The sequence below is a fragment of the Protopterus annectens genome, chromosome 8.part0 (assembly GCF_019279795.1).
Source record: "Protopterus annectens isolate FY-2018-M chromosome 8.part0, PAN1.0, whole genome shotgun sequence".
NCBI classification, from domain to species: Eukaryota; Metazoa; Chordata; order Ceratodontiformes; family Protopteridae; genus Protopterus; species Protopterus annectens.
Genome location: NC_056741.1, coordinates 49147678 through 49168190, shown reverse-complemented (window position 1 = coordinate 49168190; position 20513 = coordinate 49147678). Strand labels below are relative to the sequence as shown.

General features: G+C 35.8%; 6 non-coding genes across 6 annotated transcripts; all 6 read right to left on the bottom strand.

Annotated features, from left to right (window-relative positions):
- Positions 1-1142: 1142 nt before the first annotated feature.
- On the bottom strand, positions 1143-1200 carry LOC122809892. The gene has a single exon (XR_006366003.1). It is a non-coding gene; the product is annotated as a U7 small nuclear RNA (small nuclear RNA).
- Positions 1201-4066: 2866 nt separating this feature from the next.
- On the bottom strand, positions 4067-4123 carry LOC122809884. Its single transcript, XR_006365996.1, has one exon. It is a non-coding gene; the product is annotated as a U7 small nuclear RNA (small nuclear RNA).
- A 5793-nt stretch (positions 4124-9916) lies between these two features.
- LOC122809883 lies at positions 9917-9973 on the bottom strand. The gene has a single exon (XR_006365995.1). It is a non-coding gene; the product is annotated as a U7 small nuclear RNA (small nuclear RNA).
- Positions 9974-12838: 2865 nt separating this feature from the next.
- LOC122809882 lies at positions 12839-12895 on the bottom strand. The gene has a single exon (XR_006365994.1). It is a non-coding gene; the product is annotated as a U7 small nuclear RNA (small nuclear RNA).
- Positions 12896-15751: 2856 nt separating this feature from the next.
- On the bottom strand, positions 15752-15808 carry LOC122809880. Its single transcript, XR_006365993.1, has one exon. It is a non-coding gene; the product is annotated as a U7 small nuclear RNA (small nuclear RNA).
- A 2870-nt stretch (positions 15809-18678) lies between these two features.
- On the bottom strand, positions 18679-18735 carry LOC122809879. The gene has a single exon (XR_006365992.1). It is a non-coding gene; the product is annotated as a U7 small nuclear RNA (small nuclear RNA).
- Between the last annotated feature and the right edge of the window lie 1778 nt (positions 18736-20513).

Here is a 20513-nt window from a genome sequence, read left to right as displayed (position 1 = left end):
GTGGACCTTGGCAGGAGCAGAGAGAGAATTCAAGTCTTAGTATCACACTTTTCAATGAGGAAAGCATCCAAATGCAAAAAAGCTATAATAACAAGGAAAGTGGCATTTACCCAATCAACAAATGATAAAAAGCACAGGGGATTAGTGGTATAAACTATTAATGATCTGCTTCATATAGTCCAGGATATCATTCCCTCAGCCTCCATAAACCTATTTCATGACTCCAAGCAAGACTCTTAACCAGTCCATATTCAGAGAAAACTGAGCCAGGCTCCTCAATGATCTTCCGGACAACATGCTAGTAAAAACCTATAAGAAAGTATTTATTTCAATGTATTAAAACTAATGTATTTCGTTTTTTCCCGGTTAGGGGTCACCACAGCAGAACTCTGGTCCACTAATGATTAGCAGTGGATTTTTACTGTCCCGAGTTGCCCGCCCGACACCCAACCTTACTATGCCAAATTCCTTAAATCAGACCTGTGAATAAATAACCGCGTTAAGGTCTTAACTGCTGCAGTTAAAGAGTCATATTGTAAAATCAGTGATGTCTGGGAAAGGCTTTATATCAAACATTTATTCTACTCCAGAGTCTGTAAAAACTGTGGTGGTCTCCATATTTATCAACGTCAAGGAAAATATTAACTCCAGGAATATCCCGAGGGTCTCACAAAGTAACTCAATGAACTACAGATCACTCTAGGCAGGAATAATTATTAACTAATAGCTTGTTACAGAACAACTTCTTTGTCCAGTGGTGACCATGGGCTTAAGAATCTCCCTACTAGGAGAAACTGTTTTATTTTGGGGAACTTTTACAAATGAAGAACCCGAGAGACCTATACCTCCAATACAAGATACGTATCAAAAATCACAGATTTAATAAATAAATAAAGTTTTGCCTCTAATAGCTGGATTTCAAAACCCACTTACAACTGAAACTCTTACGTTTAAGTTGTAGAGAGTGCTTGGATTTCAACACCCACTTATAACTAAAACTCGTACATATAATTTGTATAGGCACTTGCATAATCATAAAAACAGTGTTTTTTTGCAATAATATCAGAGAACTAGAAAAAATCTAAACCTATACCAAAAAACACTAACTCCCTACTGCAAATTCTCACTTTAACAAAAATTAAAAAGATCTTTCAAAAAAAAAAGATCTTCTAGACAAATAACAAAAGATCTGAAATTCTATGAATTGGTTTCAAAGCAAAACTTAGTTATACATGCCATTTCTGTTTAATACCAAGGAGACCTGTAGCAAATCTACACCTTTAGAGAAAATAATGATATCGTATGAGTGCTGATATTGTTGGTACTCAAAGTTGAAAATAGTTGTGTGTTCAACAGTCTGCATATTTTGAAAATAATAACTCCCAGAATGCTAAGTCGTTATGCAAATATCTGTGCAAGCATGTGTGAGCAGGCGTGAGAGAGAACCAATAGAAATAACATATATGTTCCGTGCCAAGACAGTGGATCAAAAGGTGTGGGAATAATTTTTCAATAATTTCCAGAAAAGGGAAACTCGATAGTAGAACTACTCCTGCGTTTTGGACTGTCTCAGTGCCAGATCTCAGAGGTCTTAATCGTTTACTACAAAAATTAGGGAAAAGGAAGAACAAAATAGGTTGGGAATTTTGGGAGACAAATTTAACCTTTAGGGGAAAAAGCGTGTGAATTAATTGCTGGTTGGAAGTAAAAGGAATCTGTGATTGTAATGCTTATTTCCTGACTGTAATGCTTATTTCCTGACTGTAATCTGCATGTAAGAGGTAAAGCTCTCAAATTTTGTTCCTGTCATGATTTCGAATAAAGGGTCCAAATGTGGAAAAACTACTAACATATATAACTAGGAAACTCACAGGATGGATTGAATCCTTCTAAAAGAGAAACTTTACACTGACATGTTCATTTGTTGAATTAATGTGAAATAGAAAAGGTTACAATTCCAAAGATGTTAAGATATGCATTTAGTAAACTAAAAGACATTAACAAAACATCACCCAAGTGCAGGCGTTATTAGATTACAATGCTGTACTGCAACTGAAATTAGGTAATTGTATCATTGCAGTGACATCTTGCTTTTTGATGTAATCTTATGATGTGCTACCAGAACACATCATACTCTATTTGAATAGCTCACTGTCTTGAGCCCAGAACATACCGGAGTTTGAAACAGAGCTTGTATAATTCCTTCTGTATAATATGAAAACAATCTCTCTCCAGTAGTGAGGACCCATTAGATACATGCAATGCAAATGTCCCTTAATGCATGCCTCAGCCTGAGGACAATGAAAATAGGAAAAAAGCCCTAAAAAATAGAAGAATCTAGAAGTCTGGACATCTAGTTAGCATAAAGTTTTGAACAGCAAATACCACACAACTCTTCTTGCTTCTTTTTAATTTCTCCAAGTCTTTTGGGCTTGTATTATCATGATGGGAATGGACCCGATTCTAAGTTAAAGTACGATTAAAATTCATGCAATTAGTATTGTATCAATGTTTGATGTCAGCCAGAAGTGCTTTTCACAGCACCCGTAATGTGCCCAGTAATGAGTCCTTATGCAAATGGTATTGTATGCAAAAGGATTAGAAGAGTGTTACATTGTGCATTCCTTAGGAATCTGCCAAGTTTTCTTTTGAATGACTTAAAAACATAAGCATTTAGAACTATCTGCAGCCTCCATAGTTTAGCCGCAATAGTCAGTGATAGTCCAAGTTAATGGTACTAACTTGAATCACGGCGCATCTGAACATTTTTTTCTGTGAATCAGGTGAGCATATCATTACGGACTTTCTGTAAGGAAGTTTGACTAAAATGTGACAGGAAAACAGGGAAGTTGGTCGAGAGAGAGAAGGTCAGAGTATACAAAGAAAATATTTTAATCAAAAGTTTAGGAAATTCCACATTTCCACAGTGGACCTTGGCAGGAGCAGAGAGAGAATTCAAGTCTTAGTATCACACTTTTCAATGAGGAAAGCATCCAAATGCAAAAAAGCTATAATAACAAGGAAAGTGGCATTTACCCAATCAACAAATGATAAAAAGCACAGGGGATTAGTGGTATAAACTATTAATGATCTGCTTCATATAGTCCAGGATATCATTCCCTCAGCCTCCGTAAACCTATTTCATGACTCCAAGCAAGACTCTTAACCAGTCCATATTCAGAGAAAACTGAGCCAGGCTCCTTAATGATCTTCCGGACAACATGCTAGTAAAAACCTATAAGAAAGTATTTATTTCAATGTATTAAAACTAATGTATTTCGTTTTTTCCCGGTTAGGGGTCACCACAGCAGAACTCTGGTCCACTAATGATTAGCAGTGGATTTTTACTGTCCCGAGTTGCCCGCCCGACACCCAACCTTACTATGCCAAATTCCTTAAATCAGACCTGTGAATAAATAACCGCGTTAAGGTCTTAACTGCTGCAGTTAAAGAGTCATATTGTAAAATCAGTGATGTCTGGGAAAGGCTTTATATCAAACATTTATTCTACTCCAGAGTCTGTAAAAACTGTGGTGGTCTCCATATTTATCAACGTCAAGGAAAATATTAACTCCAGGAATATCCCGAGGGTCTCACAAAGTAACTCAATGAACTACAGATCACTCTAGGCAGGAATAATTATTAACTAATAGCTTGTTACAGAACAACTTCTTTGTCCAGTGGTGACCATGGGCTTAAGAATCTCCCTACTAGGAGAAACTGTTTTATTTTGGGGAACTTTTACAAATGAAGAACCCGAGAGACCTATACCTCCAATACAAGATACGTATCAAAAATCACAGATTTAATAAATAAATAAAGTTTTGCCTCTAATAGCTGGATTTCAAAACCCACTTACAACTGAAACTCTTACGTTTAAGTTGTAGAGAGTGCTTGGATTTCAACACCCACTTATAACTAAAACTCGTACATATAATTTGTATAGGCACTTGCATAATCATAAAAACAGTGTTTTTTGCAATAATATCAGAGAACTAAAAAAATCTAAACCTATACCAAAATACACTAACTCCCTACTGCAAATTCTCACTTTAACAAAAATTAAAAAGATCTTTCAAAAAGAAAGATCTTCTAGACAAATAACAAAAGATCTGAAATTCTATGAATTGGTTTCAAAGCAAAACTTAGTTATACATGCCATTTCTGTTTAATACCAAGGAGACCTGTAGCAAATCTACACCTTTAGAGAAAATAATGATATCGTATGAGTGCTGATATTGTTGGTACTCAAAGTTGAAAATAGTTGTGTGTTCAACAGTCTGCATATTTTGAAAATAATAACTCCCAGAATGCTAAGTCGTTATGCAAATATCTGTGCAAGCATGTGTGAGCAGGCGTGAGAGAGAACCAATAGAAATAACATATATGTTCCGTGCCAAGACAGTGGATCAAAAGGTGTGGGAATAATTTTTCAATAATTTCCAGAAAAGGGAAACTCGATAGTAGAACTACTCCTGCGTTTTGGACTGTCTCAGTGCCAGATCTCAGAGGTCTTAATCGTTTACTACAAAAATTAGGGAAAAGGAAGAACAAAATAGGTTGGGAATTTTGGGAGACAAATTTAACCTTTAGGGGAAAAAGCGTGTGAATTAATTGCTGGTTGGAAGTAAAAGGAATCTGTGATTGTAATGCTTATTTCCTGACTGTAATGCTTATTTCCTGACTGTAATCTGCATGTAAGAGGTAAAGCTCTCAAATTTTGTTCCTGTCATGATTTCAAATAAAGGGTTCAAATGTGGAAAAACTACTAACATATATAACTAGGAAACTCACAGGATGGATTGAATCCTTCTAAAAGAGAAACTTTACACTGACATGTTCATTTGTTGAATTAATGTGAAATAGAAAAGGTTACAATTCCAAAGATGTTAAGATATGCATTTAGTAAACTAAAAGACATTAACAAAACATCACCCAAGTGCAGGCGTTATTAGATTACAATGCTGTACTGCAACTGAAATTAGGTAATTGTATCATTGCAGTGACATCTTGCTTTTTGATGTAATCTTATGATGTGCTACCAGAACACATCATACTCTATTTGAATAGCTCACTGTCTTGAGCCCAGAACATACCGGAGTTTGAAACAGAGCTTGTATAATTCCTTCTGTATAATATGAAAACAATCTCTCTCCAGTAGTGAGGACCCATTAGATACATGCAATGCAAATGTCCCCTTAATGCATGCCTCAGCCTGAGGACAATGAAAATAGGAAAAAAGCCCTAAAAAATAGAAGAATCTAGAAGTCTGGACATCTAGTTAGCATAAAGTTTTGAACAGCAAATACCACACAACTCTTCTTGCTTCTTTTTAATTTCTCCAAGTCTTTTGGGCTTGTATTATCATGATGGGAATGGACCCGATTCTAAGTTAAAGTACGATTAAAATTCATGCAATTAGTATTGTATCAATGTTTGATGTCAGCCAGAAGTGCTTTTCACAGCACCCGTAATGTGCCCAGTAATGAGTCCTTATGCAAATGGTATTGTATGCAAAAGGATTAGAAGAGTGTTACATTGTGCATTCCTTAGGAATCTGCCAAGTTTTCTTTTGAATGACTTAAAAACATAAGCATTTAGAACTATCTGCAGCCTCCATAGTTTAGCCGCAATAGTCAGTGATAGTCCAAGTTAATGGTACTAACTTGAATCACGGCGCATCTGAACATTTTTTTCTGTGAATCAGGTGAGCATATCATTACGGACTTTCTGTAAGGAAGTTTGACTAAAATGTGACAGGAAAACAGGGAAGTTGGTCGAGAGAGAGAAGGTCAGAGTATACAAAGAAAATATTTTAATCAAAAGTTTAGGAAATTCCACATTTCCACAGTGGACCTTGGCAGGAGCAGAGAGAGAATTCAAGTCTTAGTATCACACTTTTCAATGAGGAAAGCATCCAAATGCAAAAAAGCTATAATAACAAGGAAAGTGGCATTTACCCAATCAACAAATGATAAAAAGCACAGGGGATTAGTGGTATAAACTATTAATGATCTGCTTCATATAGTCCAGGATATCATTCCCTCAGCCTCCATAAACCTATTTCATGACTCCAAGCAAGACTCTTAACCAGTCCATATTCAGAGAAAACTGAGCCAGGCTCCTCAATGATCTTCCGGACAACATGCTAGTAAAAACCTATAAGAAAGTATTTATTTCAATGTATTAAAACTAATGTATTTCGTTTTTTCCCGGTTAGGGGTCACCACAGCAGAACTCTGGTCCACTAATGATTAGCAGTGGATTTTTACTGTCCCGAGTTGCCCGCCCGACACCCAACCTTACTATGCCAAATTCCTTAAATCAGACCTGTGAATAAATAACCGCGTTAAGGTCTTAACTGCTGCAGTTAAAGAGTCATATTGTAAAATCAGTGATGTCTGGGAAAGGCTTTATATCAAACATTTATTCTACTCCAGAGTCTGTAAAAACTGTGGTGGTCTCCATATTTATCAACGTCAAGGAAAATATTAACTCCAGGAATATCCCGAGGGTCTCACAAAGTAACTCAATGAACTACAGATCACTCTAGGCAGGAATAATTATTAACTAATAGCTTGTTACAGAACAACTTCTTTGTCCAGTGGTGACCATGGGCTTAAGAATCTCCCTACTAGGAGAAACTGTTTTATTTTGGGGAACTTTTACAAATGAAGAACCCGAGAGACCTATACCTCCAATACAAGATACGTATCAAAAATCACAGATTTAATAAATAAATAAAGTTTTGCCTCTAATAGCTGGATTTCAAAACCCACTTACAACTGAAACTCTTACGTTTAAGTTGTAGAGAGTGCTTGGATTTCAACACCCACTTATAACTAAAACTCGTACATATAATTTGTATAGGCACTTGCATAATCATAAAAATAGTGTTTTTTAGTAATAATATCGGAGAACTAGAAAAAATCTAAACCTATACCAAAAAAACACTAACTCCCTACTGCAAATTCTCACTTTAAAAAAAAATAAAAGATCTTTCAAAAAGAAGGATCTTCTAGACAAATAACAAAAGATGTGAAATTCTATGAGTTGGTTTCAAAGCAAAACTTAGTTATACATGCCATTTCTGTTTAATACCAAGGAGACCTGTAGCAAATCTACACCTTTAGAGAAAATAATGATATTGTATGAGTGCTGATATTGTTGGTACTCAAAGTTGAAAATAGTTGTGTGTTCAACAGTCTGCATATTTTGAAAATAATAACTCCCAGAATGCTAAGTCGTTATGCAAATATCTGTGCAAGCATGTGTGAGCAGGCGTGAGAGAGAACCAATAGAAATAACATATATGTTCCGTGCCAAGACAGTGGATCAAAAGGTGTGGGAATAATTTTTCAATAATTTCCAGAAAAGGGAAACTCGATAGTAGAACTACTCCTGCGTTTTGGACTGTCTCAGTGCCAGATCTCAGAGGTCTTAATCGTTTACTACAAAAATTAGGGAAAAGGAAGAACAAAATAGGTTGGGAATTTTGGGAGACAAATTTAACCTTTAGGGGAAAAAGCGTGTGAATTAATTGCTGGTTGGAAGTAAAAGGAATCTGTGATTGTAATGCTTATTTCCTGACTGTAATGCTTATTTCCTGACTGTAATCTGCATGTAAGAGGTAAAGCTCTCAAATTTTGTTCCTGTCATGATTTCAAATAAAGGGTTCAAATGTGGAAAAACTACTAACATATATAACTAGGAAACTCACAGGATGGATTGAATCCTTCTAAAAGAGAAACTTTACACTGACATGTTCATTTGTTGAATTAATGTGAAATAGAAAAGGTTACAATTCCAAAGATGTTAAGATATGCATTTAGTAAACTAAAAGACATTAACAAAACATCACCCAAGTGCAGGCGTTATTAGATTACAATGCTGTACTGCAACTGAAATTAGGTAATTGTATCATTGCAGTGACATCTTGCTTTTTGATGTAATCTTATGATGTGCTACCAGAACACATCATACTCTATTTGAATAGCTCACTGTCTTGAGCCCAGAACATACCGGAGTTTGAAACAGAGCTTGTATAATTCCTTCTGTATAATATGAAAACAATCTCTCTCCAGTAGTGAGGACCCATTAGATACATGCAATGCAAATGTCCCCTTAATGCATGCCTCAGCCTGAGGACAATGAAAATAGGAAAAAAGCCCTAAAAAATAGAAGAATCTAGAAGTCTGGACATCTAGTTAGCATAAAGTTTTGAACAGCAAATACCACACAACTCTTCTTGCTTCTTTTTAATTTCTCCAAGTCTTTTGGGCTTGTATTATCATGATGGGAATGGACCCGATTCTAAGTTAAAGTACGATTAAAATTCATGCAATTAGTATTGTATCAATGTTTGATGTCAGCCAGAAGTGCTTTTCACAGCACCCGTAATGTGCCCAGTAATGAGTCCTTATGCAAATGGTATTGTATGCAAAAGGATTAGAAGAGTGTTACATTGTGCATTCCTTAGGAATCTGCCAAGTTTTCTTTTGAATGACTTAAAAACATAAGCATTTAGAACTATCTGCAGCCTCCATAGTTTAGCCGCAATAGTCAGTGATAGTCCAAGTTAATGGTACTAACTTGAATCACGGCGCATCTGAACATTTTTTTCTGTGAATCAGGTGAGCATATCATTACGGACTTTCTGTAAGGAAGTTTGACTAAAATGTGACAGGAAAACAGGGAAGTTGGTCGAGAGAGAGAAGGTCAGAGTATACAAAGAAAATATTTTAATCAAAAGTTTAGGAAATTCCACATTTCCACAGTGGACCTTGGCAGGAGCAGAGAGAGAATTCAAGTCTTAGTATCACACTTTTCAATGAGGAAAGCATCCAAATGCAAAAAAGCTATAATAACAAGGAAAGTGGCATTTACCCAATCAACAAATGATAAAAAGCACAGGGGATTAGTGGTATAAACTATTAATGATCTGCTTCATATAGTCCAGGATATCATTCCCTCAGCCTCCATAAACCTATTTCATGACTCCAAGCAAGACTCTTAACCAGTCCATATTCAGAGAAACCTGAGCCAGGCTCCTCAATGATCTTCTGGACAACATGCTAGTAAAAACCTAAAAGAAAGTATGTATTTCAATGTATTAAAACTAATGTATTTCGTGTTTTCCCGGTTAGGGGTCACCACAGCAGAACTCTGGTCCACTAATGATTAGAAGTGGATTTTTACTGACCCGAGTTGCCCGCCCGACACCCTACCTTACTATGCCAAATTCCTTAAATCAGACACGTGAATAAATAACCGCGTTAAGGTCTTAACTGCTGCAGTTAAAGAGTCATATTGTAAAATCAGTGATGTCTGGGAAAGGCTTTATATCAAACATTTATTCTACTCCAGAGTCTGTAAAAACTGTGGTGGTCTCCATATTTATCAACGTCAAGGAAAATATTAACTCCAGGAATATCCCGAGGGTCTCACAAAGTAACTCAATGAACTACAGATCACTCTAGGCAGGAATAATTATTAACTAATAGCTTGTTACAGAACAACTTCTTTGTCCAGTGGTGACCATGGGCTTAAGAATCTCCCTACTAGGAGAAACTGTTTTATTTTGGGGAACTTTTACAAATGAAGAACCCGAGAGACCTATACCTCCAATACAAGATACGTATCAAAAATCACAGATTTAATAAATAAATAAAGTTTTGCCTCTAATAGCTGGATTTCAAAACCCACTTACAACTGAAACTCTTACGTTTAAGTTGTAGAGAGTGCTTGGATTTCAACACCCACTTATAACTAAAACTCGTACATATAATTTGTATAGGCACTTGCATAATCATAAAAACAGTGTTTGCTGGCAATAATATCAGAGAACTAGAAAAAATCTACACCTATACCAAAAACACTAACTCCCTACTGCAAATTCTCACTTTAAAAAAAAATAAAAGATCTTTCAAAAAGAAAGATCTTCTAGACAAATAACAAAAGATCTGAAATTCTATGAATTGGTTTCAAAGCAAAACTTAGTTATACATGCCATTTCTGTTTAATACCAAGGAGACCTGTAGCAAATCTACACCTTTAGAGAAAATAATGATATCGTATGAGTGCTGATATTGTTGGTACTCAAAGTTGAAAATAGTTGTGTGTTCAACAGTCTGCATATTTTGAAAATAATAACTCCCAGAATGCTAAGTCGTTATGCAAATATCTGTGCAAGCATGTGTGAGCAGGCGTGAGAGAGAACCAATAGAAATAACATATATGTTCCGTGCCAAGACAGTGGATCAAAAGGTGTGGGAATAATTTTTCAATAATTTCCAGAAAAGGGAAACTCGATAGTAGAACTACTCCTGCGTTTTGGACTGTCTCAGTGCCAGATCTCAGAGGTCTTAATCGTTTACTACAAAAATTAGGGAAAAGGAAGAACAAAATAGGTTGGGAATTTTGGGAGACAAATTTAACCTTTAGGGGAAAAAGCGTGTGAATTAATTGCTGGTTGGAAGTAAAAGGAATCTGTGATTGTAATGCTTATTTCCTGACTGTAATGCTTATTTCCTGACTGTAATCTGCATGTAAGAGGTAAAGCTCTCAAATTTTGTTCCTGTCATGATTTCGAATAAAGGGTCCAAATGTGGAAAAACTACTAACATATATAACTAGGAAACTCACAGGATGGATTGAATCCTTCTAAAAGAGAAACTTTACACTGACATGTTCATTTGTTGAATTAATGTGAAATAGAAAAGGTTACAATTCCAAAGATGTTAAGATATGCATTTAGTAAACTAAAAGACATTAACAAAACATCACCCAAGTGCAGGCGTTATTAGATTACAATGCTGTACTGCAACTGAAATTAGGTAATTGTATCATTGCAGTGACATCTTGCTTTTTGATGTAATCTTATGATGTGCTACCAGAACACATCATACTCTATTTGAATAGCTCACTGTCTTGAGCCCAGAACATACCGGAGTTTGAAACAGAACTTGTATAATTCCTTCTGTATAATATGAAAACAATCTCTCTCCAGTAGTGAGGACCCATTAGATATATGCAATGCAAATATCCCTTAATGCATGCCTCAGCCTGAGGACAATGAAAATAGGAAAAAAGCCCTAAAAAATAGAAGAATCTAGAAGTCTGGACATCTAGTTAGCATAAAGTTTTGAACAGCAAATACCACACAACTCTTCTTGCTTCTTTTTAATTTCTCCAAGTCTTTTGGGCTTGTATTATCATGATGGGAATGGACCCGATTCTAAGTTAAAGTACGATTAAAATTCATGCAATTAGTATTGTATCAATGTTTGATGTCAGCCAGAAGTGCTTTTCACAGCACCCGTAATGTGCCCAGTAATGAGTCCTTATGCAAATGGTATTGTATGCAAAAGGATTAGAAGAGTGTTACATTGTGCATTCCTTAGGAATCTGCCAAGTTTTCTTTTGAATGACTTAAAAACATAAGCATTTAGAACTATCTGCAGCCTCCATAGTTTAGCCGCAATAGTCAGTGATAGTCCAAGTTAATGGTACTAACTTGAATCACGGCGCATCTGAACATTTTTTTCTGTGAATCAGGTGAGCATATCATTACGGACTTTCTGTAAGGAAGTTTGACTAAAATGTGACAGGAAAACAGGGAAGTTGGTCGAGAGAGAGAAGGTCAGAGTATACAAAGAAAATATTTTAATCAAAAGTTTAGGAAATTCCACATTTCCACAGTGGACCTTGGCAGGAGCAGAGAGAGAATTCAAGTCTTAGTATCACACTTTTCAATGAGGAAAGCATCCAAATGCAAAAAGCTATAATAACAAGGAAAGTGGCATTTACCCAATCAACAAATGATAAAAAGCACAGGGGATTAGTGGTATAAACTATTAATGATCTGCTTCATATAGTCCAGGATATCATTCCCTCAGCCTCCATAAACCTATTTCATGACTCCAAGCAAGACTCTTAACCAGTCCATATTCAGAGAAAACTGAGCCAGGCTCCTCAATGATCTTCCGGACAACATGCTAGTAAAAACCTATAAGAAAGTATTTATTTCAATGTATTAAAACTAATGTATTTCGTGTTTCCCGGTTAGGGGTCACCACAGCAGAACTCTGGTCCACTAATGATTAGCAGTGGATTTTTACTGTCCCGAGTTGCCCGCCCGACACCCAACCTTACTATGCCAAATTCCTTAAATCAGACCTGTGAATAAATAACCGCGTTAAGGTCTTAACTGCTGCAGTTAAAGAGTCATATTGTAAAATCAGTGATGTCTGGGAAAGGCTTTATATCAAACATTTATTCTACTCCAGAGTCTGTAAAAACTGTGGTGGTCTCCATATTTATCAACGTCAAGGAAAATATTAACTCCAGGAATATCCCGAGGGTCTCACAAAGTAACTCAATGAACTACAGATCACTCTAGGCAGGAATAATTATTAACTAATAGCTTGTTACAGAACAACTTCTTTGTCCAGTGGTGACCATGGGCTTAAGAATCTCCCTACTAGGAGAAACTGTTTTATTTTGGGGAACTTTTACAAATGAAGAACCCGAGAGACCTATACCTCCAATACAAGATACGTATCAAAAATCACAGATTTAATAAATAAATAAAGTTTTGCCTCTAATAGCTGGATTTCAAAACCCACTTACAACTGAAACTCTTACGTTTAAGTTGTAGAGAGTGCTTGGATTTCAACACCCACTTATAACTAAAACTCGTACATATAATTTGTATAGGCACTTGCATAATCATAAAAACAGTGTTTTTTGCAATAATATCAGAGAACTAGAAAAAATCTAAACCTATACCAAAAAACACTAACTCCCTACTGCAAATTCTCACTTTAACAAAAAATAAAAAGATCTTTCAAAAAGAAAGATCTTCTAGACAAATAACAAAAGATCTGAAATTCTATGAATTGGTTTCAAAGCAAAACTTAGTTATACATGCCATTTCTGTTTAATACCAAGGAGACCTGTAGCAAATCTACACCTTTAGAGAAAATAATGATATCGTATGAGTGCTGATATTGTTGGTACTCAAAGTTGAAAATAGTTGTGTGTTCAACAGTCTGCATATTTTGAAAATAATAACTCCCAGAATGCTAAGTCGTTATGCAAATATCTGTGCAAGCATGTGTGAGCAGGCGTGAGAGAGAACCAATAGAAATAACATATATGTTCCGTGCCAAGACAGTGGATCAAAAGGTGTGGGAATAATTTTTCAATAATTTCCAGAAAAGGGAAACTCGATAGTAGAACTACTCCTGCGTTTTGGACTGTCTCAGTGCCAGATCTCAGAGGTCTTAATCGTTTACTACAAAAATTAGGGAAAAGGAAGAACAAAATAGGTTGGGAATTTTGGGAGACAAATTTAACCTTTAGGGGAAAAAGCGTGTGAATTAATTGCTGGTTGGAAGTAAAAGGAATCTGTGATTGTAATGCTTATTTCCTGACTGTAATGCTTATTTCCTGACTGTAATCTGCATGTAAGAGGTAAAGCTCTCAAATTTTGTTCCTGTCATGATTTCAAATAAAGGGTTCAAATGTGGAAAAACTACTAACATATATAACTAGGAAACTCACAGGATGGATTGAATCCTTCTAAAAGAGAAACTTTACACTGACATGTTCATTTGTTGAATTAATGTGAAATAGAAAAGGTTACAATTCCAAAGATGTTAAGATATGCATTTAGTAAACTAAAAGACATTAACAAAACATCACCCAAGTGCAGGCGTTATTAGATTACAATGCTGTACTGCAACTGAAATTAGGTAATTGTATCATTGCAGTGACATCTTGCTTTTTGATGTAATCTTATGATGTGCTACCAGAACACATCATACTCTATTTGAATAGCTCACTGTCTTGAGCCCAGAACATACCGGAGTTTGAAACAGAGCTTGTATAATTCCTTCTGTATAATATGAAAACAATCTCTCTCCAGTAGTGAGGACCCATTAGATACATGCAATGCAAGCATGCCTCAGCCTGAGGACAATGAAAATAGGAAAAAAGCCCTAAAAAATAGAAGAATCTAGAAGTCTGGACATCTAGTTAGCATAAAGTTTTGAACAGCAAATACCACACAACTCTTCTTGCTTCTTTTTAATTTCTCCAAGTCTTTTGGGCTTGTATTATCATGATGGGAATGGACCCCGATTCTAAGTTAAAGTACGATTAAAATTCATGCAATTAGTATTGTATCAATGTTTGATGTCAGCCAGAAGTGCTTTTCACAGCACCCGTAATGTGCCCAGTAATGAGTCCTTATGCAAATGGTATTGTATGCAAAAGGATTAGAAGAGTGTTACATTGTGCATTCCTTAGGAATCTGCCAAGTTTTCTTTTGAATGACTTAAAAACATAAGCATTTAGAACTATCTGCAGCCTCCATAGTTTAGCCGCAATAGTCAGTGATAGTCCAAGTTAATGGTACTAACTTGAATCACGGCGCATCTGAACATTTTTTTCTGTGAATCAGGTGAGCATATCATTACGGACTTTCTGTAAGGAAGTTTGACTAAAATGTGACAGGAAAACAGGGAAGTTGGTCGAGAGAGAGAAGGTCAGAGTATACAAAGAAAATATTTTAATCAAAAGTTTAGGAAATTCCACATTTCCACAGTGGACCTTGGCAGGAGCAGAGAGAGAATTCAAGTCTTAGTATCACACTTTTCAATGAGGAAAGCATCCAAATGCAAAAAAGCTATAATAACAAGGAAAGTGGCATTTACCCAATCAACAAATGATAAAAAGCACAGGGGATTAGTGGTATAAACTATTAATGATCTGCTTCATATAGTCCAGGATATCATTCCCTCAGCCTCCATAAACCTATTTCATGACTCCAAGCAAGACTCTTAACCAGTCCATATTCAGAGAAAACTGAGCCAGGCTCCTCAATGATCTTCCGGACAACATGCTAGTAAAAACCTATAAGAAAGTATTTATTTCAATGTATTAAAACTAATGTATTTCGTTTTTTCCCGGTTAGGGGTCACCACAGCAGAACTCTGGTCCACTAATGATTAGCAGTGGATTTTTACTGTCCCGAGTTGCCCGCCCGACACCCAACCTTACTATGCCAAATTCCTTAAATCAGACCTGTGAATAAATAACCGCGTTAAGGTCTTAACTGCTGCAGTTAAAGAGTCATATTGTAAAATCAGTGATGTCTGGGAAAGGCTTTATATCAAACATTTATTCTACTCCAGAGTCTGTAAAAACTGTGGTGGTCTCCATATTTATCAACGTCAAGGAAAATATTAACTCCAGGAATATCCCGAGGGTCTCACAAAGTAACTCAATGAACTACAGATCACTCTAGGCAGGAATAATTATTAACTAATAGCTTGTTACAGAACAACTTCTTTGTCCAGTGGTGACCATGGGCTTAAGAATCTCCCTACTAGGAGAAACTGTTTTATTTTGGGGAACTTTTACAAATGAAGAACCCGAGAGACCTATACCTCCAATACAAGATACGTATCAAAAATCACAGATTTAATAAATAAATAAAGTTTTGCCTCTAATAGCTGGATTTCAAAACCCACTTACAACTGAAACTCTTACGTTTAAGTTGTAGAGAGTGCTTGGATTTCAACACCCACTTATAACTAAAACTCGTACATATAATTTGTATAGGCACTTGCATAATCATAAAAACAGTGTTTTTTGCAATAATATTAGAAAACTAGAAAAATCTAAACCTATACCAAAAACCACTAACTCCCTTCTACAAATTTTCACTTTAAGAAAAAATTTAAAAGATCTTTCAAAAAGAAAGATCTTCTAGACAAATAACAAAAGATCTGAAATTCTATGAATTGGTTTCAAAGCAAAACTTAGTTATACATGCCATTTCTGTTTAATACCAAGGAGACCTGTAGCAAATCTACACCTTTAGAGAAAATAATGATATCGTATGAGTGCTGATATTGTTGGTACTCAAAGTTGAAAATAGTTGTGTGTTCAACAGTCTGCATATTTTGAAAATAATAACTCCCAGAATGCTAAGTCGTTATGCAAATATCTGTGCAAGCATGTGTGAGCAGGCGTGAGAGAGAACCAATAGAAATAACATATATGTTCCGTGCCAAGACAGTGGATCAAAAGGTGTGGGAATAATTTTTCAATAATTTCCAGAAAAGGGAAACTCGATAGTAGAACTACTCCTGCGTTTTGGACTGTCTCAGTGCCAGATCTCAGAGGTCTTAATCGTTTACTACAAAAATTAGGGAAAAGGAAGAACAAAATAGGTTGGGAATTTTGGGAGACAAATTTAACCTTTAGGGGAAAAAGCGTGTGAATTAATTGCTGGTTGGAAGTAAAAGGAATCTGTGATTGTAATGCTTATTTCCTGACTGTAATGCTTATTTCCTGACTGTAATCTGCATGTAAGAGGTAAAGCTCTCAAATTTTGTTCCTGTCATGATTTCGAATAAAGGGTCCAAATGTGGAAAAACTACTAACATATATAACTAGGAAACTCACAGGATGGATTGAATCCTTCTAAAAGAGAAACTTTACACTGACATGTTCATTTGTTGAATTAATGTGAAATAGAAAAGGTTACAATTCCAAAGATGTTAAGATATGCATTTAGTAAACTAAAAGACATTAACAAAACATCACCCAAGTGCAGGCGTTATTAGATTACAATGCTGTACTGCAACTGAAATTAGGTAATTGTATCATTGCAGTGACATCTTGCTTTTTGATGTAATCTTATGATGTGCTACCAGAACACATCATACTCTATTTGAATAGCTCACTGTCTTGAGCCCAGAACATACCGGAGTTTGAAACAGAGCTTGTATAATTCCTTCTGTATAATATGAAAACAATCTCTCTCCAGTAGTGAGGACCCATTAGATACATGCAATGCAAATGTCTCCTTAATGCATGCCTCAGCCTGAGGACAATGAAAATAGGAAAAAAGCCCTAAAAAATAGAAGAATCTAGAAGTCTGGACATCTAGTTAGCATAAAGTTTTGAACAGCAAATACCACACAACTCTTCTTGCTTCTTTTTAATTTCTCCAAGTCTTTTGGGCTTGTATTATCATGATGGGAATGGACCCGATTCTAAGTTAAAGTACGATTAAAATTCATGCAATTAGTATTGTATCAATGTTTGATGTCAGCCAGAAGTGCTTTTCACAGCACCCGTAATGTGCCCAGTAATGAGTCCTTATGCAAATGGTATTGTATGCAAAAGGATTAGAAGAGTGTTACATTGTGCATTCCTTAGGAATCTGCCAAGTTTTCTTTTGAATGACTTAAAAACATAAGCATTTAGAACTATCTGCAGCCTCCATAGTTTAGCCGCAATAGTCAGTGATAGTCCAAGTTAATGGTACTAACTTGAATCACGGCGCATCTGAACATTTTTTTCTGTGAATCAGGTGAGCATATCATTACGGACTTTCTGTAAGGAAGTTTGACTAAAATGTGACAGGAAAACAGGGAAGTTGGTCGAGAGAGAGAAGGTCAGAGTATACAAAGAAAATATTTTAATCAAAAGTTTAGGAAATTCCACATTTCCACAGTGGACCTTGGCAGGAGCAGAGAGAGAATTCAAGTCTTAGTATCACACTTTTCAATGAGGAAAGCATCCAAATGCAAAAAAGCTATAATAACAAGGAAAGTGGCATTTACCCAATCAACAAATGATAAAAAGCACAGGGGATTAGTGGTATAAACTATTAATGATCTGCTTCATATAGTCCAGGATATCATTCCCTCAGCCTCCATAAACCTATTTCATGACTCCAAGCAAGACTCTTAACCAGTCCATATTCAGAGAAAACTGAGCCAGGCTCCTTAATGATCTTCCGGACAACATGCTAGTAAAAACCTATAAGAAAGTATTTATTTCAATGTATTAAAACTAATGTATTTTGTTTTTTCCCGGTTAGGGGTCACCACAGCAGAACTCTGGTCCACTAATGATTAGCAGTGGATTTTTACTGTCCCGAGTTGCCCGCCCGACACCCAACCTTACTATGCCAAATTCCTTAAATCAGACCTGTGAATAAATAACCGCGTTAAGGTCTTAACTGCTGCAGTTAAAGAGTCATATTGTAAAATCAGTGATGTCTGGGAAAGGCTTTATATCAAACATTTATTCTACTCCAGAGTCTGTAAAAACTGTGGTGGTCTCCATATTTATCAACGTCAAGGAAAATATTAACTCCAGGAATATCCCGAGGGTCTCACAAAGTAACTCAATGAACTACAGATCACTCTAGGCAGGAATAATTATTAACTAATAGCTTGTTACAGAACAACTTCTTTGTCCAGTGGTGACCATGGGCTTAAGAATCTCCCTACTAGGAGAAACTGTTTTATTTTGGGGAACTTTTACAAATGAAGAACCCGAGAGACCTATACCTCCAATACGAGATACGTATCAAAAATCACAGATTTAATAAATAAATAAAGTTTTGCCTCTAATAGCTGGATTTCAAAACCCACTTACAACTGAAACTCTTACGTTTAAGTTGTAGAGAGTGCTTGGATTTCAACACCCACTTATAACTAAAACTCGTATATATAATTTGTATAGGCACTTGCATAATCATAAAAACAGTGTTTTTTGCAATAATATTAGAGAACTAGAAAAAATCTAAACCTATACCAAAAAAACACTAACTCCTTACTGCAAATTCTCACTTAAACAAAAATTAAAAAAGATCTTTCAAAAAGAAAGATCTTCTAGACAAATAACAAAAGATCTGAAATTCTATGAATTGGTTTCAAAGCAAAACTTAGTTATACATGCCATTTCTGTTTAATACCAAGGAGACCTGTAGCAAATCTACACCTTTAGAGAAAATAATGATATCGTATGAGTGCTGATATTGTTGGTACTCAAAGTTGAAAATAGTTGTGTGTTCAACAGTCTGCATATTTTGAAAATAATAACTCCCAGAATGCTAAGTCGTTATGCAAATATCTGTGCAAGCATGTGTGAGCAGGCGTGAGAGAGAACCAATAGAAATAACATATATGTTCCGTGCCAAGACAGTGGATCAAAAGGTGTGGGAATAATTTTTCAATAATTTCCAGAAAAGGGAAACTCGATAGTAGAACTACTCCTGCGTTTTGGACTGTCTCAGTGCCAGATCTCAGAGGTCTTAATCGTTTACTACAAAAATTAGGGAAAAGGAAGAACAAAATAGGTTGGGAATTTTGGGAGACAAATTTAACCTTTAGGGGAAAAAGCGTGTGAATTAATTGCTGGTTGGAAGTAAAAGGAATCTGTGATTGTAATGCTTATTTCCTGACTGTAATGCTTATTTCCTGACTGTAATCTGCATGTAAGAGGTAAAGCTCTCAAATTTTGTTCCTGTCATGATTTCGAATAAAGGGTCCAAATGTGGAAAAACTACTAACATATATAACTAGGAAACTCACAGGATGGATTGAATCCTTCTAAAAGAGAAACTTTACACTGACATGTTCATTTGTTGAATTAATGTGAAATAGAAAAGGTTACAATTCCAAAGATGTTAAGATATGCATTTAGTAAACTAAAAGACATTAACAAAACATCACCCAAGTGCAGGCGTTATTAGATTACAATGCTGTACTGCAACTGAAATTAGGTAATTGTATCATTGCAGTGACATCTTGCTTTTTGATGTAATCTTATGATGTGCTACCAGAACACATCATACTCTATTTGAATAGCTCACTGTCTTGAGCCCAGAACATACCGGAGTTTGAAACAGAGCTTGTATAATTCCTTCTGTATAATATGAAAACAATCTCTCTCCAGTAGTGAGGACCCATTAGATACATGCAATGCAAATGTCCCCTTAATGCATGCCTCAGCCTGAGGACAATGAAAATAGGAAAAAAGCCCTAAAAAATAGAAGAATCTAGAAGTCTGGACATCTAGTTAGCATAAAGTTTTGAACAGCAAATACCACACAACTCTTCTTGCTTCTTTTTAATTTCTCCAAGTCTTTTGGGCTTGTATTATCATGATGGGAATGGACCCCGATTCTAAGTTAAAGTACGATTAAAATTCATGCAATTAGTATTGTATCAATGTTTGATGTCAGCCAGAAGTGCTTTTCACAGCACCCGTAATGTGCCCAGTAATGAGTCCTTATGCAAATGGTATTGTATGCAAAAGGATTAGAAGAGTGTTACATTGTGCATTCCTTAGGAATCTGCCAAGTTTTCTTTTGAATGACTTAAAAACATAAGCATTTAGAACTATCTGCAGCCTCCATAGTTTAGCCGCAATAGTCAGTGATAGTCCAAGTTAATGGTACTAACTTGAATCACGGCGCATCTGAACATTTTTTTCTGTGAATCAGGTGAGCATATCATTACGGACTTTCTGTAAGGAAGTTTGACTAAAATGTGACAGGAAAACAGGGAAGTTGGTCGAGAGAGAGAAGGTCAGAGTATACAAAGAAAATATTTTAATCAAAAGTTTAGGAAATTCCACATTTCCACAGTGGACCTTGGCAGGAGCAGAGAGAGAATTCAAGTCTTAGTATCACACTT